This window comes from Idiotropiscis lumnitzeri, chromosome 5, assembly GCF_059441095.1.
Source record: "Idiotropiscis lumnitzeri isolate Australia: NSW breed Sydney's pygmy pipehorse chromosome 5, RoL_Ilum_1.0, whole genome shotgun sequence".
In the NCBI taxonomy this organism is placed as follows: Eukaryota; Metazoa; Chordata; class Actinopteri; order Syngnathiformes; family Syngnathidae; genus Idiotropiscis; species Idiotropiscis lumnitzeri.
This window is the reverse complement of record NC_142395.1, coordinates 5,832,350-5,851,753: the sequence shown is the minus strand read 5'-3', so window position 1 is coordinate 5,851,753 and position 19,404 is coordinate 5,832,350. Positions and strand designations below refer to the sequence as shown.

General features: G+C 42.6%; 16 non-coding genes and 1 pseudogene across 16 annotated transcripts; all 17 read right to left on the bottom strand.

Moving 5' to 3' along the window:
* Positions 1-531: 531 nt before the first annotated feature.
* Positions 532-650, bottom strand: LOC148336676 (5S ribosomal RNA). The gene has a single exon (XR_015843394.1). It is a non-coding gene; the product is annotated as a 5S ribosomal RNA (ribosomal RNA).
* A 1,009-nt stretch (positions 651-1,659) lies between these two features.
* On the bottom strand, positions 1,660-1,778 carry LOC148336675 (5S ribosomal RNA). The gene has a single exon (XR_015843393.1). It is a non-coding gene; the product is annotated as a 5S ribosomal RNA (ribosomal RNA).
* Positions 1,779-2,787: 1,009 nt separating this feature from the next.
* On the bottom strand, positions 2,788-2,896 carry LOC148336674 (5S ribosomal RNA; annotated as a pseudogene).
* A 1,009-nt stretch (positions 2,897-3,905) lies between these two features.
* LOC148336673 (5S ribosomal RNA) lies at positions 3,906-4,024 on the bottom strand. The gene has a single exon (XR_015843392.1). It is a non-coding gene; the product is annotated as a 5S ribosomal RNA (ribosomal RNA).
* Positions 4,025-5,033: 1,009 nt separating this feature from the next.
* LOC148336672 (5S ribosomal RNA) lies at positions 5,034-5,152 on the bottom strand. The gene has a single exon (XR_015843391.1). It is a non-coding gene; the product is annotated as a 5S ribosomal RNA (ribosomal RNA).
* A 1,009-nt stretch (positions 5,153-6,161) lies between these two features.
* LOC148336671 (5S ribosomal RNA) lies at positions 6,162-6,280 on the bottom strand. Its single transcript, XR_015843390.1, has one exon. It is a non-coding gene; the product is annotated as a 5S ribosomal RNA (ribosomal RNA).
* Positions 6,281-7,681: 1,401 nt separating this feature from the next.
* Positions 7,682-7,800, bottom strand: LOC148336670 (5S ribosomal RNA). The gene has a single exon (XR_015843388.1). It is a non-coding gene; the product is annotated as a 5S ribosomal RNA (ribosomal RNA).
* Positions 7,801-8,809: 1,009 nt separating this feature from the next.
* LOC148336669 (5S ribosomal RNA) lies at positions 8,810-8,928 on the bottom strand. Its single transcript, XR_015843387.1, has one exon. It is a non-coding gene; the product is annotated as a 5S ribosomal RNA (ribosomal RNA).
* A 1,009-nt stretch (positions 8,929-9,937) lies between these two features.
* Positions 9,938-10,056, bottom strand: LOC148336668 (5S ribosomal RNA). Its single transcript, XR_015843386.1, has one exon. It is a non-coding gene; the product is annotated as a 5S ribosomal RNA (ribosomal RNA).
* Positions 10,057-11,064: 1,008 nt separating this feature from the next.
* Positions 11,065-11,183, bottom strand: LOC148336667 (5S ribosomal RNA). Its single transcript, XR_015843385.1, has one exon. It is a non-coding gene; the product is annotated as a 5S ribosomal RNA (ribosomal RNA).
* A 1,010-nt stretch (positions 11,184-12,193) lies between these two features.
* On the bottom strand, positions 12,194-12,312 carry LOC148336666 (5S ribosomal RNA). Its single transcript, XR_015843384.1, has one exon. It is a non-coding gene; the product is annotated as a 5S ribosomal RNA (ribosomal RNA).
* Positions 12,313-13,321: 1,009 nt separating this feature from the next.
* Positions 13,322-13,440, bottom strand: LOC148336665 (5S ribosomal RNA). Its single transcript, XR_015843414.1, has one exon. It is a non-coding gene; the product is annotated as a 5S ribosomal RNA (ribosomal RNA).
* Positions 13,441-14,451: 1,011 nt separating this feature from the next.
* Positions 14,452-14,570, bottom strand: LOC148336664 (5S ribosomal RNA). Its single transcript, XR_015843383.1, has one exon. It is a non-coding gene; the product is annotated as a 5S ribosomal RNA (ribosomal RNA).
* A 1,009-nt stretch (positions 14,571-15,579) lies between these two features.
* On the bottom strand, positions 15,580-15,698 carry LOC148336663 (5S ribosomal RNA). Its single transcript, XR_015843382.1, has one exon. It is a non-coding gene; the product is annotated as a 5S ribosomal RNA (ribosomal RNA).
* Positions 15,699-16,707: 1,009 nt separating this feature from the next.
* On the bottom strand, positions 16,708-16,826 carry LOC148336662 (5S ribosomal RNA). The gene has a single exon (XR_015843381.1). It is a non-coding gene; the product is annotated as a 5S ribosomal RNA (ribosomal RNA).
* Positions 16,827-17,834: 1,008 nt separating this feature from the next.
* LOC148336661 (5S ribosomal RNA) lies at positions 17,835-17,953 on the bottom strand. The gene has a single exon (XR_015843380.1). It is a non-coding gene; the product is annotated as a 5S ribosomal RNA (ribosomal RNA).
* A 1,005-nt stretch (positions 17,954-18,958) lies between these two features.
* On the bottom strand, positions 18,959-19,077 carry LOC148336660 (5S ribosomal RNA). Its single transcript, XR_015843379.1, has one exon. It is a non-coding gene; the product is annotated as a 5S ribosomal RNA (ribosomal RNA).
* Positions 19,078-19,404: the final 327 nt, after the last annotated feature.

Genomic DNA, 19,404 nt, shown 5'->3' with positions numbered 1-19,404 from the left:
ATTTATTTGACATTATTTAAATTAAATTGGAATAAATGGAAGAATAAAGTGGAACTAATAAAATAAGAACCAATGATATAACCAGTGAAGCTAAAAAAAATGAATGAAGCTTCTCCACACCTGCTAATTGCCACATTAACTATACTTCCCTTTATTGCATTCAGTAAACACCATTTTTTAAAATTGATTCATTAACTTTTTATTTAGTAAACACTCACTGCACCAACCCAACCGGACTGCATCGGGTCATATGTCTGCTACACCTGTAGACTCCGAGGGTACCCTTTTGGTCAATGTGTGGCTCCGGAGCCACAGTCAAGTCTCCAGACACGCATTTGCAAATTGCCACACGCATTTGCGAGTCGTCCACGGCGAGACTGTAGCAACACCCAAAGGCAGAGGACGCTGAATGTTGGCATTTTGTGCTCTCAGCCTGTCAGGCGAATATGTGGAAATTTATAAAAAAGCAGCTCGCATACTTGCTTACATTTGTCAAAGTTATTTTTATTTATTTATTTTTTGCGGTGCAAAAGCTTACAGCACCTGGTATTCCCAGGCGGTCTCCCATCCAAGTACTAACCAGGCCCGACCCTGCTTAGCTTCCGAGATCGGACGAGATCGGGCGTTCTCAGGGTAGTATGGCCGTAAGCGAGAATTCCCTCCAAAATTTTGCATTTTATACATGTGGTCTTTATTGTGGCAAATACTTCAATCCAAAAATACGTAACAAGAATCTGAAACTATAACCACAGTCACAAATGTGTCACAACAATCTACAATGCATGATTGAAGTCACAGATATATGACAAATATCAGCAAATGTGTACAATGATTTGTTGGCACATACACATGGTTAAATGCGGACAAAAATCCGGAGATGGGCGACCTGTAAAAACGGGACCTTTTGATTGGCTGTGTTCTTACAGGTGACGTTTGCTACAGTCCTGCCGCGGACGACTCGCAAATGCGTGTGCTGATTTGCAAATGCGTGTCAGGAGACGTGTGTGGCTCCGTAGCTACACATTCGGACCACATGGGGGCACTAATATTATACCAGCCCCGTACCACCAATATATACACCAATAACTTGGGGGGGCGTTCACTGCTATCCACCCATGGTCATGTACCATTTATTTGACATTATTTAAATTAAATTGGAATAAATGGAAGAATAAAGTGGAACTAATAAAATAAGAACCAATGATATAACCAGTGAAGCTAAAAAAAATGAATGAAGCTTCTCCACACCTGCTAATTGCCACATTAACTATACTTCCCTTTATTGCATTCAGTAAACACCATTTTTTAAAATTGATTCATTAACTTTTTATTTAGTAAACACTCACTGCACCAACCCAACCGGACTGCATCGGGTCATATGTCTGCTACACCTGTAGACTCCGAGGGTACCCTTTTGGTCAATGTGTGGCTCCGGAGCCACAGTCAAGTCTCCAGACACGCATTTGCAAATTGCCACACGCATTTGCGAGTCGTCCACGGCGAGACTGTAGCAACACCCAAAGGCAGAGGACGCTGAATGTTGGCATTTTGTGCTCTCAGCCTGTCAGGCGAATATGTGGAAATTTATAAAAAAGCAGCTTGCATACTTGCTTACATTTGTCAAAGTTATTTTTATTTATTTATTTTTTGCGGTGCAAAAGCTTACAGCACCTGGTATTCCCAGGCGGTCTCCCATCCAAGTACTAACCAGGCCCGACCCTGCTTAGCTTCCGAGATCGGACGAGATCGGGCGTTCTCAGGGTAGTATGGCCGTAAGCGAGAATTCCCTCCAAAATTTTGCATTTTATACATGTGGTCTTTATTGTGGCAAATACTTCAATCCAAAAATACGTAACAAGAATCTGAAACTATAACCACAGTCACAAATGTGTCACAACAATCTACAATGCATGATTGAAGTCACAGATATATGACAAATATCAGCAAATGTGTACAATGATTTGTTGGCACATACACATGGTTAAATGCGGACAAAAATCCGGAGATGGGCGACCTGTAAAAACGGGACCTTTTGATTGGCTGTGTTCTTACAGGTGACGTTTGCTACAGTCCTGCCGCGGACGACTCGCAAATGCGTGTGCTGATTTGCAAATGCGTGTCAGGAGACGTGTGTGGCTCCGTAGCTACACATTCGGACCACATGGGGGCACTAATATTATACCAGCCCCGTACCACCAATATATACACCAATAACTTGGGGGGGCGTTCACTGCTATCCACCCATGGTCATGTACCATTTATTTGACATTATTTAAATTAAATTGGAATAAATGGAAGAATAAAGTGGAACTAATAAAATAAGAACCAATGATATAACCAGTGAAGCTAAAAAAAATGAATGAAGCTTCTCCACACCTGCTAATTGCCACATTAACTATACTTCCCTTTATTGCATTCAGTAAAGACAATTTTTTTAAATTGATTCATTAACTTTTTATTTAGTAAACACTCACTGCACCAACCCAACCGGACTGCATCGGGTCATATGTCTGCTACACCTGTAGACTCCGAGGGTACCCTTTTGGTCAATGTGTGGCTCCGGAGCCACAGTCAAGTCTCCAGACACGCATTTGCAAATTGCCACACGCATTTGCGAGTCGTCCACGGCGAGACTGTAGCAACACCCAAAGGCAGAGGACGCTGAATGTTGGCATTTTGTGCTCTCAGCCTGTCAGGCGAATATGTGGAAATTTATAAAAAAGCAGCTCGCATACTTGCTTACATTTGTCAAAGTTATTTTTATTTATTTATTTTTTGCGGTGCAAAAGCTTACAGCACCTGGTATTCCCAGGCGGTCTCCCATCCAAGTACTAACCAGGCCCGACCCTGCTTAGCTTCCGAGATCGGGCGTTCTCAGGGTAGTATGGCCGTAAGCGAGAATTCCCTCCAAAATTTTGCATTTTATACATGTGGTCTTTATTGTGGCAAATACTTCAATCCAAAAATACGTAACAAGAATCTGAAACTATAACCACAGTCACAAATGTGTCACAACAATCTACAATGCATGATTGAAGTCACAGATATATGACAAATATCAGCAAATGTGTACAATGATTTGTTGGCACATACACATGGTTAAATGCGGACAAAAATCCGTAGATGGGCGACCTGTAAAAACGGGACCTTTTGATTGGCTGTGTTCTTACAGGTGACGTTTGCTACAGTCCTGCCGCGGACGACTCGCAAATGCGTGTGCTGATTTGCAAATGCGTGTCAGGAGACGTGTGTGGCTCCGTAGCTACACATTCGGACCACATGGGGGCACTAATATTATACCAGCCCCGTACCACCAATATATACACCAATAACTTGGGGGGGCGTTCACTGCTATCCACCCATGGTCATGTACCATTTATTTGACATTATTTAAATTAAATTGGAATAAATGGAAGAATAAAGTGGAACTAATCAAATAAGAACCAATGATATAACCAGTGAAGCTAAAAAAAATGAATGAAGCTTCTCCACACCTGCTAATTGCCACATTAACTATACTTCCCTTTATTGCATTCAGTAAACACCATTTTTTAAAATTGATTCATTAACTTTTTATTTAGTAAACACTCACTGCACCAACCCAACCGGACTGCATCGGGTCATATGTCTGCTACACCTGTAGACTCCGAGGGTACCCTTTTGGTCAATGTGTGGCTCCGGAGCCACAGTCAAGTCTCCAGACACGCATTTGCAAATTGCCACACGCATTTGCGAGTCGTCCACGGCGAGACTGTAGCAACACCCAAAGGCAGAGGACGCTGAATGTTGGCATTTTGTGCTCTCAGCCTGTCAGGCGAATATGTGGAAATTTATAAAAAAGCAGCTCGCATACTTGCTTACATTTGTCAAAGTTATTTTTATTTATTTATTTTTTGCGGTGCAAAAGCTTACAGCACCTGGTATTCCCAGGCGGTCTCCCATCCAAGTACTAACCAGGCCCGACCCTGCTTAGCTTCCGAGATCGGACGAGATCGGGCGTTCTCAGGGTAGTATGGCCGTAAGCGAGAATTCCCTCCAAAATTTTGCATTTTATACATGAGGTCTTTATTGTGGCAAATACTTCAATCCAAAAATACGTAACAAGAATCTGAAACTATAACCACAGTCACAAATGTGTCACAACAATCTACAATGCATGATTGAAGTCACAGATATATGACAAATATCAGCAAATGTGTACAATGATTTGTTGGCACATACACATGGTTAAATGCGGACAAAAATCCGTAGATGGGCGACCTGTAAAAACGGGACCTTTTGATTGGCTGTGTTCTTACAGGTGACGTTTGCTACAGTCCTGCCGCGGACGACTCGCAAATGCGTGTGCTGATTTGCAAATGCGTGTCAGGAGACGTGTGTGGCTCCGTAGCTACACATTCGGACCACATGGGGGCACTAATATTATACCAGCCCCGTACCACCAATATATACACCAATAACTTGGGGGGGCGTTCACTGCTATCCACCCATGGTCATGTACCATTTATTTGACATTATTTAAATTAAATTGGAATAAATGGAAGAATAAAGTGGAACTAATAAAATAAGAACCAAGGATATAACCAGTGAAGCTAAAAAAAATGAATGAAGCTTCTCCACACCTGCTAATTGCCACATTAACTATACTTCCCTTTATTGCATTCAGTAAACACCATTTTTTAAAATTGATTCATTAACTTTTTATTTAGTAAACACTCACTGCACCAACCCAACCGGACTGCATCGGGTCATATGTCTGCTACACCTGTAGACTCCGAGGGTACCCTTTTGGTCAATGTGTGGCTCCGGAGCCACAGTCAAGTCTCCAGACACGCATTTGCAAATTGCCACACGCATTTGCGAGTCGTCCACGGCGAGACTGTAGCAACACCCAAAGGCAGAGGACGCTGAATGTTGGCATTTTGTGCTCTCAGCCTGTCAGGCGAATATGTGGAAATTTATAAAAAAGCAGCTCGCATACTTGCTTACATTTGTCAAAGTTATTTTTATTTATTTATTTTTTGCGGTGCAAAAGCTTACAGCACCTGGTATTCCCAGGCGGTCTCCCATCCAAGTACTAACCAGGCCCGACCCTGCTTAGCTTCCGAGATCGGACGAGATCGGGCGTTCTCAGGGTAGTATGGCCGTAAGCGAGAATTCCCTCCAAAATTTTGCATTTTATACATGTGGTCTTTATTGTGGCAAATACTTCAATCCAAAAATACGTAACAAGAATCTGAAACTATAACCACAGTCACAAATGTGTCACAACAATCTACAATGCATGATTGAAGTCACAGATATATGACAAATATCAGCAAATGTGTACAATGATTTGTTGGCACCTACACATGGTTAAATGCGGACAAAAATCCGGAGATGGGCGACCTGTAAAAACGGGACCTTTTGATTGGCTGTGTTCTTACAGGTGACGTTTGCTACAGTCCTGCCGCGGACGACTCGCAAATGCGTGTGCTGATTTGCAAATGCGTGTCAGGAGACGTGTGTGGCTCCGTAGCTACACATTCGGACCACATGGGGGCACTAATATTATACCAGCCCCGTACCACCAATATATACACCAATAACTTGGGGGGGCGTTCACTGCTATCCACCCATGGTCATGTACCATTTATTTGACATTATTTAAATTAAATTGGAATAAATGGAAGAATAAAGTGGAACTAATAAAATAAGAACCAATGATATAACCAGTGAAGCTAAAAAAAATGAATGAAGCTTCTCCACACCTGCTAATTGCCACATTAACTATACTTCCCTTTATTGCATTCAGTAAACACCATTTTTTAAAATTGATTCATTAACTTTTTATTTAGTAAACACTCACTGCACCAACCCAACCGGACTGCATCGGGTCATATGTCTGCTACACCTGTAGACTCCGAGGGTACCCTTTTGGTCAATGTGTGGCTCCGGAGCCACAGTCAAGTCTCCAGACACGCATTTGCAAATTGCCACACGCATTTGCGAGTCGTCCACGGCGAGACTGTAGCAACACCCAAAGGCAGAGGACGCTGAATGTTGGCATTTTGTGCTCTCAGCCTGTCAGGCGAATATGTGGAAATTTATAAAAAAGCAGCTCGCATACTTGCTTACATTTGTCAAAGTTATTTTTATTTATTTATTTTTTGCGGTGCAAAAGCTTACAGCACCTGGTATTCCCAGGCGGTCTCCCATCCAAGTACTAACCAGGCCCGACCCTGCTTAGCTTCCGAGATCGGACGAGATCGGGCGTTCTCAGGGTAGTATGGCCGTAAGCGAGAATTCCCTCCAAAATTTTGCATTTTATACATGTGGTCTTTATTGTGGCAAATACTTCAATCCAAAAATACGTAACAAGAATCTGAAACTATAACCACAGTCACAAATGTGTCACAACAATCTACAATGCATGATTGAAGTCACAGATATATGACAAATATCAGCAAATGTGTACAATGATTTGTTGGCACCTACACATGGTTAAATGCGGACAAAAATCCGGAGATGGGCGACCTGTAAAAACGGGACCTTTTGATTGGCTGTGTTCTTACAGGTGACGTTTGCTACAGTCCTGCCGCGGACGACTCGCAAATGCGTGTGCTGATTTGCAAATGCGTGTCAGGAGACGTGTGTGGCTCCGTAGCTACACATTCGGACCACATGGGGGCACTAATATTATACCAGCCCCGTACCAAGTCAAGTCAAGTCAATTTTATTTGTATAGCCCTTAATCACAGACAGTCTCAAAGGGCTTTACATAGCCACAATCGACATCCCCGATCTTAACCCCCAGGAGGGCAAGGAAAAACTCACAAAACCTCATTAGGGGAAAAGTGAGAAACCTTGAGAAGGGACCACAGATGGGGGAATCCCCCTTCCAGGATGACCAGGCTGCAATGGATGCCAACTGGGCAACATTTGACACATACAATGATGCTATGCAATAATAGATGAGATAATATAAGAGTCAATTGAATGAAGTGCTGCAGGAAGATGACTTCAGTGGAGTGGGTCCTCATCCAGGGCCGTAATATCCATGGCAGCATATCCGAAGATGAGCCTTCGATCTTGTACCGGTCAGTACCACCAATATATACACCAATAACTTGGGGGGGCGTTCACTGCTATCCACCCATGGTCATGTACCATTTATTTGACATTATTTAAATTAAATTGGAATAAATGGAAGAATAAAGTGGAACTAATAAAATAAGAACCAATGATATAACCAGTGAAGCTAAAAAAAATGAATGAAGCTTCTCCACACCTGCTAATTGCCACATTAACTATACTTCCCTTTATTGCATTCAGTAAACACCATTTTTTAAAATTGATTCATTAACTTTTTATTTAGTAAACACTCACTGCACCAACCCAACCGGACTGCATCGGGTCATATGTCTGCTACACCTGTAGACTCCGAGGGTACCCTTTTGGTCAATGTGTGGCTCCGGAGCCACAGTCAAGTCTCCAGACACGCATTTGCAAATTGCCACACGCATTTGCGAGTCGTCCACGGCGAGACTGTAGCAACACCCAAAGGCAGAGGACGCTGAATGTTGGCATTTTGTGCTCTCAGCCTGTCAGGCGAATATGTGGAAATTTATAAAAAAGCAGCTCGCATACTTGCTTACATTTGTCAAAGTTATTTTTATTTATTTATTTTTTGCGGTGCAAAAGCTTACAGCACCTGGTATTCCCAGGCGGTCTCCCATCCAAGTACTAACCAGGCCCGACCCTGCTTAGCTTCCGAGATCGGACGAGATCGGGCGTTCTCAGGGTAGTATGGCCGTAAGCGAGAATTCCCTCCAAAATTTTGCATTTTATACATGTGGTCTTTATTGTGGCAAATACTTCAATCCAAAAATACGTAACAAGAATCTGAAACTATAACCACAGTCACAAATGTGTCACAACAATCTACAATGCATGATTGAAGTCACAGATATATGACAAATATCAGCAAATGTGTACAATGATTTGTTGGCACATACACATGGTTAAATGCGGACAAAAATCCGGAGATGGGCGACCTGTAAAAACGGGACCTTTTGATTGGCTGTGTTCTTACAGGTGACGTTTGCTACAGTCCTGCCGCGGACGACTCGCAAATGCGTGTGCTGATTTGCAAATGCGTGTCAGGAGACGTGTGTGGCTCCGTAGCTACACATTCGGACCACATGGGGGCACTAATATTATACCAGCCCCGTACCACCAATATATACACCAATAACTTGGGGGGGCGTTCACTGCTATCCACCCATGGTCATGTACCATTTATTTGACATTATTTAAATTAAATTGGAATAAATGGAAGAATAAAGTGGAACTAATAAAATAAGAACCAATGATATAACCAGTGAAGCTAAAAAAAATGAATGAAGCTTCTCCACACCTGCTAATTGCCACATTAACTATACTTCCCTTAATTGCATTCAGTAAACACCATTTTTTAAAATTGATTCATTAACTTTTTATTTAGTAAACACTCACTGCACCAACCCAACCGGACTGCATCGGGTCATATGTCTGCTACACCTGTAGACTCCGAGGGTACCCTTTTGGTCAATGTGTGGCTCCGGAGCCACAGTCAAGTCTCCAGACACGCATTTGCAAATTGCCACACGCATTTGCGAGTCGTCCACGGCGAGACTGTAGCAACACCCAAAGGCAGAGGACGCTGAATGTTGGCATTTTGTGCTCTCAGCCTGTCAGGCGAATATGTGGAAATTTATAAAAAAGCAGCTCGCATACTTGCTTACATTTGTCAAAGTTATTTTTATTTATTTATTTTTTGCGGTGCAAAAGCTTACAGCACCTGGTATTCCCAGGCGGTCTCCCATCCAAGTACTAACCAGGCCCGACCCTGCTTAGCTTCCGAGATCGGACGAGATCGGGCGTTCTCAGGGTAGTATGGCCGTAAGCGAGAATTCCCTCCAAAATTTTGCATTTTATACATGTGGTCTTTATTGTGGCAAATACTTCAATCCAAAAATACGTAACAAGAATCTGAAACTATAACCACAGTCACAAATGTGTCACAACAATCTACAATGCATGATTGAAGTCACAGATATATGACAAATATCAGCAAATGTGTACAATGATTTGTTGGCACATACACATGGTTAAATGCGGACAAAAATCCGTAGATGGGCGACCTGTAAAAACGGGACCTTTTGATTGGCTGTGTTCTTACAGGTGACGTTTGCTACAGTCCTGCCGCGGACGACTCGCAAATGCGTGTGCTGATTTGCAAATGCGTGTCAGGAGACGTGTGTGGCTCCGTAGCTACACATTCGGACCACATGGGGGCACTAATATTATACCAGCCCCGTACCACCAATATATACACCAATAACTTGGGGGGGCGTTCACTGCTATCCACCCATGGTCATGTACCATTTATTTGACATTATTTAAATTAAATTGGAATAAATGGAAGAATAAAGTGGAACTAATCAAATAAGAACCAATGATATAACCAGTGAAGCTAAAAAAAATGAATGAAGCTTCTCCACACCTGCTAATTGCCACATTAACTATACTTCCCTTTATTGCATTCAGTAAACACCATTTTTTAAAATTGATTCATTAACTTTTTATTTAGTAAACACTCACTGCACCAACCCAACCGGACTGCATCGGGTCATATGTCTGCTACACCTGTAGACTCCGAGGGTACCCTTTTGGTCAATGTGTGGCTCCGGAGCCACAGTCAAGTCTCCAGACACGCATTTGCAAATTGCCACACGCATTTGCGAGTCGTCCACGGCGAGACTGTAGCAACACCCAAAGGCAGAGGACGCTGAATGTTGGCATTTTGTGCTCTCAGCCTGTCAGGCGAATATGTGGAAATTTATAAAAAAGCAGCTCGCATACTTGCTTACATTTGTCAAAGTTATTTTTATTTATTTATTTTTTGCGGTGCAAAAGCTTACAGCACCTGGTATTCCCAGGCGGTCTCCCATCCAAGTACTAACCAGGCCCGACCCTGCTTAGCTTCCGAGATCGGACGAGATCGGGCGTTCTCAGGGTAGTATGGCCGTAAGCGAGAATTCCCTCCAAAATTTTGCATTTTATACATGTGGTCTTTATTGTGGCAAATACTTCAATCCAAAAATACGTAACAAGAATCTGAAACTATAACCACAGTCACAAATGTGTCACAACAATCTACAATGCATGATTGAAGTCACAGATATATGACAAATATCAGCAAATGTGTACAATGATTTGTTGGCACATACACATGGTTAAATGCGGACAAAAATCCGGAGATGGGCGACCTGTAAAAACGGGACCTTTTGATTGGCTGTGTTCTTACAGGTGACGTTTGCTACAGTCCTGCCGCGGACGACTCGCAAATGCGTGTGCTGATTTGCAAATGCGTGTCAGGAGACGTGTGTGGCTCCGTAGCTACACATTCGGACCACATGGGGGCACTAATATTATACCAGCCCCGTACCACCAATATATACACCAATAACTTGGGGGGCGTTCACTGCTATCCACCCATGGTCATGTACCATTTATTTGACATTATTTAAATTAAATTGGAATAAATGGAAGAATAAAGTGGAACTAATAAAATAAGAACCAATGATATAACCAGTGAAGCTAAAAAAAATGAATGAAGCTTCTCCACACCTGCTAATTGCCACATTAACTATACTTCCCTTTATTGCATTCAGTAAACACCATTTTTTAAAATTGATTCATTAACTTTTTATTTAGTAAACACTCACTGCACCAACCCAACCGGACTGCATCGGGTCATATGTCTGCTACACCTGTAGACTCCGAGGGTACCCTTTTGGTCAATGTGTGGCTCCGGAGCCACAGTCAAGTCTCCAGACACGCATTTGCAAATTGCCACACGCATTTGCGAGTCGTCCACGGCGAGACTGTAGCAACACCCAAAGGCAGAGGACGCTGAATGTTGGCATTTTGTGCTCTCAGCCTGTCAGGCGAATATGTGGAAATTTATAAAAAAGCAGCTCGCATACTTGCTTACATTTGTCAAAGTTATTTTTATTTATTTATTTTTTGCGGTGCAAAAGCTTACAGCACCTGGTATTCCCAGGCGGTCTCCCATCCAAGTACTAACCAGGCCCGACCCTGCTTAGCTTCCGAGATCGGACGAGATCGGGCGTTCTCAGGGTAGTATGGCCGTAAGCGAGAATTCCCTCCAAAATTTTGCATTTTATACATGTGGTCTTTATTGTGGCAAATACTTCAATCCAAAAGTACGTAACAAGAATCTGAAACTATAACCACAGTCACAAATGTGTCACAACAATCTACAATGCATGATTGAAGTCACAGATATATGACAAATATCAGCAAATGTGTACAATGATTTGTTGGCACATACACAAGGTTAAATGCGGACAAAAATCCGTAGATGGGCGACCTGTAAAAACGGGACCTTTTGATTGGCTGTGTTCTTACAGGTGACGTTTGCTACAGTCCTGCCGCGGACGACTCGCAAATGCGTGTGCTGATTTGCAAATGCGTGTCAGGAGACGTGTGTGGCTCCGTAGCTACACATTCGGACCACATGGGGGCACTAATATTATACCAGCCCCGTACCACCAATATATACACCAATAACTTGGGGGGGCGTTCACTGCTATCCACCCATGGTCATGTACCATTTATTTGACATTATTTAAATTAAATTGGAATAAATGGAAGAATAAAGTGGAACTAATAAAATAAGAACCAATGATATAACCAGTGAAGCTAAAAAAAATGAATGAAGCTTCTCCACACCTGCTAATTGCCACATTAACTATACTTCCCTTTATTGCATTCAGTAAAGACCATTTTTTAAAATTGATTCATTAACTTTTTATTTAGTAAACACTCACTGCACCAACCCAACCGGACTGCATCGGGTCATATGTCTGCTACACCTGTAGACTCCGAGGGTACCCTTTTGGTCAATGTGTGGCTCCGGAGCCACAGTCAAGTCTCCAGACACGCATTTGCAAATTGCCACACGCATTTGCGAGTCGTCCACGGCGAGACTGTAGCAACACCCAAAGGCAGAGGACGCTGAATGTTGGCATTTTGTGCTCTCAGCCTGTCAGGCGAATATGTGGAAATTTATAAAAAAAGCAGCTCGCATACTTGCTTACATTTGTCAAAGTTATTTTTATTTATTTATTTTTTGCGGTGCAAAAGCTTACAGCACCTGGTATTCCCAGGCGGTCTCCCATCCAAGTACTAACCAGGCCCGACCCTGCTTAGCTTCCGAGATCGGACGAGATCGGGCGTTCTCAGGGTAGTATGGCCGTAAGCGAGAATTCCCTTCAAAATTTTGCATTTTATACATGTGGTCTTTATTGTGGCAAATACTTCAATCCAAAAATACGTAACAAGAATCTGAAACTATAACCACAGTCACAAATGTGTCACAACAATCTACAATGCATGATTGAAGTCACAGATATATGACAAATATCAGCAAATGTGTACAATGATTTGTTGGCACATACACATGGTTAAATGCGGACAAAAATCCGTAGATGGGCGACCTGTAAAAACGGGACCTTTTGATTGGCTGTGTTCTTACAGGTGACGTTTGCTACAGTCCTGCCGCGGACGACTCGCAAATGCGTGTGCTGATTTGCAAATGCGTGTCAGGAGACGTGTGTGGCTCCGTAGCTACACATTCGGACCACATGGGGGCACTAATATTATACCAGCCCCGTACCACCAATATATACACCAATAACTTGGGGGGGCGTTCACTGCTATCCACCCATGGTCATGTACCATTTATTTGACATTATTTAAATTAAATTGGAATAAATGGAAGAATAAAGTGGAACTAATAAAATAAGAACCAATGATATAACCAGTGAAGCTAAAAAAAATGAATGAAGCTTCTCCACACCTGCTAATTGCCACATTAACTATACTTCCCTTTATTGCATTCAGTAAACACCATTTTTTAAAATTGATTCATTAACTTTTTATTTAGTAAACACTCACTGCACCAACCCAACCGGACTGCATCGGGTCATATGTCTGCTACACCTGTAGACTCCGAGGGTACCCTTTTGGTCAATGTGTGGCTCCGGAGCCACAGTCAAGTCTCCAGACACGCATTTGCAAATTGCCACACGCATTTGCGAGTCGTCCACGGCGAGACTGTAGCAACACACAAAGGCAGAGGACGCTGAATGTTGGCATTTTGTGCTCTCAGCCTGTCAGGCGAATATGTGGAAATTTATAAAAAAGCAGCTCGCATACTTGCTTACATTTGTCAAAGTTATTTTTATTTATTTATTTTTTGCGGTGCAAAAGCTTACAGCACCTGGTATTCCCAGGCGGTCTCCCATCCAAGTACTAACCAGGCCCGACCCTGCTTAGCTTCCGAGATCGGACGAGATCGGGGGTTCTCAGGGTAGTATGGCCGTAAGCGAGAATTCCCTCCAAAATTTTGCATTTTATACATGTGGTCTTTATTGTGGCAAATACTTCAATCCAAAAATACGTAACAAGAATCTGAAACTATAACCACAGTCACAAATGTGTCACAACAATCTACAATGCATGATTGAAGTCACAGATATATGACAAATATCAGCAAATGTGTACAATGGTTTGTTGGCACATACACATGGTTAAATGCGGACAAAAATCCGGAGATGGGCGACCTGTAAAAACGGGACCTTTTGATTGGCTGTGTTCTTACAGGTGACGTTTGCTACAGTCCTGCCGCGGACGACTCGCAAATGCGTGTGCTGATTTGCAAATGCGTGTCAGGAGACGTGTGTGGCTCCGTAGCTACACATTCGGACCACATGGGGGCACTAATATTATACCAGCCCCGTACCACCAATATATACACCAATAACTTGGGGGGGCGTTCACTGCTATCCACCCATGGTCATGTACCATTTATTTGACATTATTTAAATTAAATTGGAATAAATGGAAGAATAAAGTGGAACTAATAAAATAAGAACCAATGATATAACCAGTGAAGCTAAAAAAAAATGAATGAAGCTTCTCAACACCTGCTAATTGCCACATTAACTATACTTCCCTTTATTGCATTCAGTAAACACCATTTTTTTAAATTGATTCATTAACTTTTTATTTAGTAAACACTCACTGCACCAACCCAACCGGACTGCATCGGGTCATATGTCTGCTACACCTGTAGACTCCGAGGGTACCCTTTTGGTCAATGTGTGGCTCCGGAGCCACAGTCAAGTCTCCAGACACGCATTTGCAAATTGCCACACGCATTTGCGAGTCGTCCACGGCGAGACTGTAGCAACACCCAAAGGCAGAGGACGCTGAATGTTGGCATTTTGTGCTCTCAGCCTGTCAGGCGAATATGTGGAAATTTATAAAAAAAGCAGCTCGCATACTTGCTTATATTTGTCAAAGTTATTTTTATTTATTTATTTTTTGCGGTGCAAAAGCTTACAGCACCTGGTATTCCCAGGCGGTCTCCCATCCAAGTACTAACCAGGCCCGACCCTGCTTAGCTTCCGAGATCGGACGAGATCGGGCGTTCTCAGGGTAGTATGGCCGTAAGCGAGAATTCCCTCCAAAATTTTGCATTTTATACATGTGGTCTTTATTGTGGCAAATACTTCAATCCAAAAATACGTAACAAGAATCTGAAACTATAACCACAGTCACAAATGTGTCACAACAATCTACAATGCATGATTGAAGTCACAGATATATGACAAATATCAGCAAATGTGTACAATGATTTGTTGGCACATACACATGGTTAAATGCGGACAAAAATCCGTAGATGGGCGACCTGTAAAAACGGGACCTTTTGATTGGCTGTGTTCTTACAGGTGACGTTTGCTACAGTCCTGCCGCGGACGACTCGCAAATGCGTGTGCTGATTTGCAAATGCGTGTCAGGAGACGTGTGTGGCTCCGTAGCTACACATTCGGACCACATGGGGGCACTAATATTATACCAGCCCCGTACCACCAATATATACACCAATAACTTGGGGGGGCGTTCACTGCTATCCACCCATGGTCATGTACCATTTATTTGACATTATTTAAATTAAATTGGAATAAATGGAAGAATAAAGTGGAACTAATAAAATAAGAACCAATGATATAACCAGTGAAGCTAAAAAAAATGAATGAAGCTTCTCCACACCTGCTAATTGCCACATTAACTATACTTCCCTTTATTGCATTCAGTAAACACCATTTTTTAAAATTGATTCATTAACTTTTTATTTAGTAAACACTCACTGCACCAACCCAACCGGACTGCATCGGGTCATATGTCTGCTACACCTGTAGACTCCGAGGGTACCCTTTTGGTCAATGTGTGGCTCCGGAGCCACAGTCAAGTCTCCAGACACGCATTTGCAAATTGCCACACGCATTTGCGAGTCGTCCACGGCGAGACTGTAGCAACACCCAAAGGCAGAGGACGCTGAATGTTGGCATTTTGTGCTCTCAGCCTGTCAGGCGAATATGTGGAAATTTATAAAAAAGCAGCTCGCATACTTGCTTACATTTGTCAAAGTTATTTTTATTTATTTATTTTTTGCGGTGCAAAAGCTTACAGCACCTGGTATTCCCAGGCGGTCTCCCATCCAAGTACTAACCAGGCCCGACCCTGCTTAGCTTCCGAGATCGGACGAGATCGGGCGTTCTCAGGGTAGTATGGCCGTAAGCGAGAATTCCCTCCAAAATTTTGCATTTTATACATGTGGTCTTTATTGTGGCAAATACTTCAATCCAAAAATACGTAACAAGAATCTGAAACTATAACCACAGTCACAAATGTGTCACAACAATCTACAATGCATGATTGAAGTCACAGATATATGACAAATATCAGCAAATGTGTACAATGATTTGTTGGCACATACACATGGTTAAATGCGGACAAAAATCCGTAGATGGGCGACCTGTAAAAACGGGACCTTTTGATTGGCTGTGTTCTTACAGGTGACGTTTGCTACAGTCCTGCCGCGGACGACTCGCAAATGCGTGTGCTGATTTGCAAATGCGTGTCAGGAGACGTGTGTGGCTCCGTAGCTACACATTCGGACCACATGGGGGCACTAATATTATACCAGCCCCGTACCACCAATATATACACCAATAACTTGGGGGGGCGTTCACTGCTATCCACCCATGGTCATGTACCATTTATTTGACATTATTTAAATTAAATTGGAATAAATGGAAGAATAAAGTGGAACTAATAAAATAAGAACCAATGATATAACCAGTGAAGCTAAAAAAAATGAATGAAGCTTCTCCACACCTGCTAATTGCCACATTAACTATACTTCCCTTTATTGCATTCAGTAAACACCATTTTTTAAAATTGATTCATTAACTTTTTATTTAGTAAACACTCACTGCACCAACCCAACCGGACTGCATCGGGTCATATGTCTGCTACACCTGTAGACTCCGAGGGTACCCTTTTGGTCAATGTGTGGCTCCGGAGCCACAGTCAAGTCTCCAGACACGCATTTGCAAATTGCCACACGCATTTGCGAGTCGTCCACGGCGAGACTGTAGCAACACCCAAAGGCAGAGGACGCTGAATGTTGGCATTTTGTGCTCTCAGCCTGTCAGGCGAATATGTGGAAATTTATAAAAAAGCAGCTCGCATACTTGCTTACATTTGTCAAAGTTATTTTTATTTATTTATTTTTTGCGGTGCAAAAGCTTACAGCACCTGGTATTCCCAGGCGGTCTCCCATCCAAGTACTAACCAGGCCCGACCCTGCTTAGCTTCCGAGATCGGACGAGATCGGGCGTTCTCAGGGTAGTATGGCCGTAAGCGAGAATTCCCTCCAAAATTTTGCATTTTATACATGTGGTCTTTATTGTGGCAAATACTTCAATCCAAAAATACGTAACAAGAATCTGAAACTATAACCACAGTCACAAATGTGTCACAACAATCTACAATGCATGATTGAAGTCACAGATATATGACAAATATCAGCAAATGTGTACAATGATTTGTTGGCACATACACATGGTTAAATGCGGACAAAAATCCGTAGATGGGCGACCTGTAAAAACGGGACCTTTTGATTGGCTGTGTTCTTACAGGTGACGTTTGCTACAGTCCTGCCGCGGACGACTCGCAAATGCGTGTGCTGATTTGCAAATGCGTGTCAGGAGACGTGTGTGGCTCCGTAGCTACACATTCGGACCACATGGGGGCACTAATATTATACCAGCCCCGTACCACCAATATATACACCAATAACTTGGGGGGCGTTCACTGCTATCCACCCATGGTCATGTACCATTTATTTGACATTATTTAAATTAAATTGGAATAAATGGAAGAATAAAGTGGAACTAATAAAATAAGAACCAATGATATAACCAGTGAAGCTAAAAAAAATGAATGAAGCTTCTCCACACCTGCTAATTGCCACATTAACTATACTTCCCTTTATTGCATTCAGTAAACACCATTTTTTAAAATTGATTCATTAACTTTTTATTTAGTAAACACTCACTGCACCAACCCAACCGGACTGCATCGGGTCATATGTCTGCTACACCTGTAGACTCCGAGGGTACCCTTTTGGTCAATGTGTGGCTCCGGAGCCACAGTCAAGTCTCCAGACACGCATTTGCAAATTGCCACACGCATTTGCGAGTCGTCCACGGCGAGACTGTAGCAACACCCAAAGGCAGAGGACGCTGAATGTTGGCATTTTGTGCTCTCAGCCTGTCAGGCGAATATGTGGAAATTTATAAAAAAGCAGCTCGCATACTTGCTTACATTTGTCAAAGTTATTTTTATTTATTTATTTTTTGCGGTGCAAAAGCTTACAGCACCTGGTATTCCCAGGCGGTCTCCCATCCAAGTACTAACCAGGCCCGACCCTGCTTAGCTTCCGAGATCGGACGAGATCGGGCGTTCTCAGGGTAGTATGGCCGTAAGCGAGAATTCCCTCCAAAATTTTGCATTTTATACATGTGGTCTTTATTGTGGCAAATACTTCAATCCAAAAGTACGTAACAAGAATCTGAAACTATAACCACAGTCACAAATGTGTCACAACAATCTACAATGCATGATTGAAGTCACAGATATATGACAAATATCAGCAAATGTGTACAATGATTTGTTGGCACATACACATGGTTAAATGCGGACAAAAATCCGTAGATGGGCGACCTGTAAAAACGGGACCTTTTGATTGGCTGTGTTCTTACAGGTGACGTTTGCTACAGTCCTGCCGCGGACGACTCGCAAATGCGTGTGCTGATTTGCAAATGCGTGTCAGGAGACGTGTGTGGCTCCGTAGCTACACATTCGGACCACATGGGGGCACTAATATTATACCAGCCCCGTACCACCAATATATACACCAATAACTTGGGGGGGCGTTCACTGCTATCCACCCATGGTCATGTACCATTTATTTGACATTATTTAAATTAAATTGGAATAAATGGAAGAATAAAGTGGAACTAATAAAATAAGAACCAATGATATAACCAGTGAAGCTAAAAAAAATGAATGAAGCTTCTCCACACCTGCTAATTGCCACATTAACTATACTTCCCTTTATTGCATTCAGTAAACACCATTTTTTAAAATTGATTCATTAACTTTTTATTTAGTAAACACTCACTGCACCAACCCAACCGGACTGCATCGGGTCATATGTCTGCTACACCTGTAGACTCCGAGGGAACCCTTTTGGTCAATGTGTGGCTCCGGAGCCACAGTCAAGTCTCCAGACACGCATTTGCAAATTGCCACACGCATTTGCGAGTCGTCCACGGCGAGACTGTAGCAACACCCAAAGGCAGAGGACGCTGAATGTTGGCATTTTGTGCTCTCAGCCTGTCAGGCGAATATGTGGAAATTTATAAAAAAGCAGCTCGCATACTTGCTTACATTTGTCAAAGTTATTTTTATTTATTTATTGCGGTGCAAAAGCTTACAGCACCTGGTATTCCCAGGCGGTCTCCCATCCAAGTACTAACCAGGCCCGACCCTGCTTAGCTTCCGAGATCGGACGAGATCGGGCGTTCTCAGGGTAGTATGGCCGTAAGCGAGAATTCCCTCCAAAATTTTGCATTTTATACATGTGGTCTTTATTGTGGCAAATACTTCAATCCAAAAATACGTAACAAGAATCTGAAACTATAACCACAGTCACAAATGTGTCACAACAATCTACAATGCATGATTGAAGTCACAGATATATGACAAATATCAGCAAATGTGTACAATGATTTGTTGGCACATACACATGGTTAAATGCGGACAAAAATCCGTAGATGGGCGACCTGTAAAAACGGGACCTTTTGATTGGCTGTGTTCTTACAGGTGACGTTTGCTACAGTCCTGCCGCGGACGACTCGCAAATGCGTGTGCTGA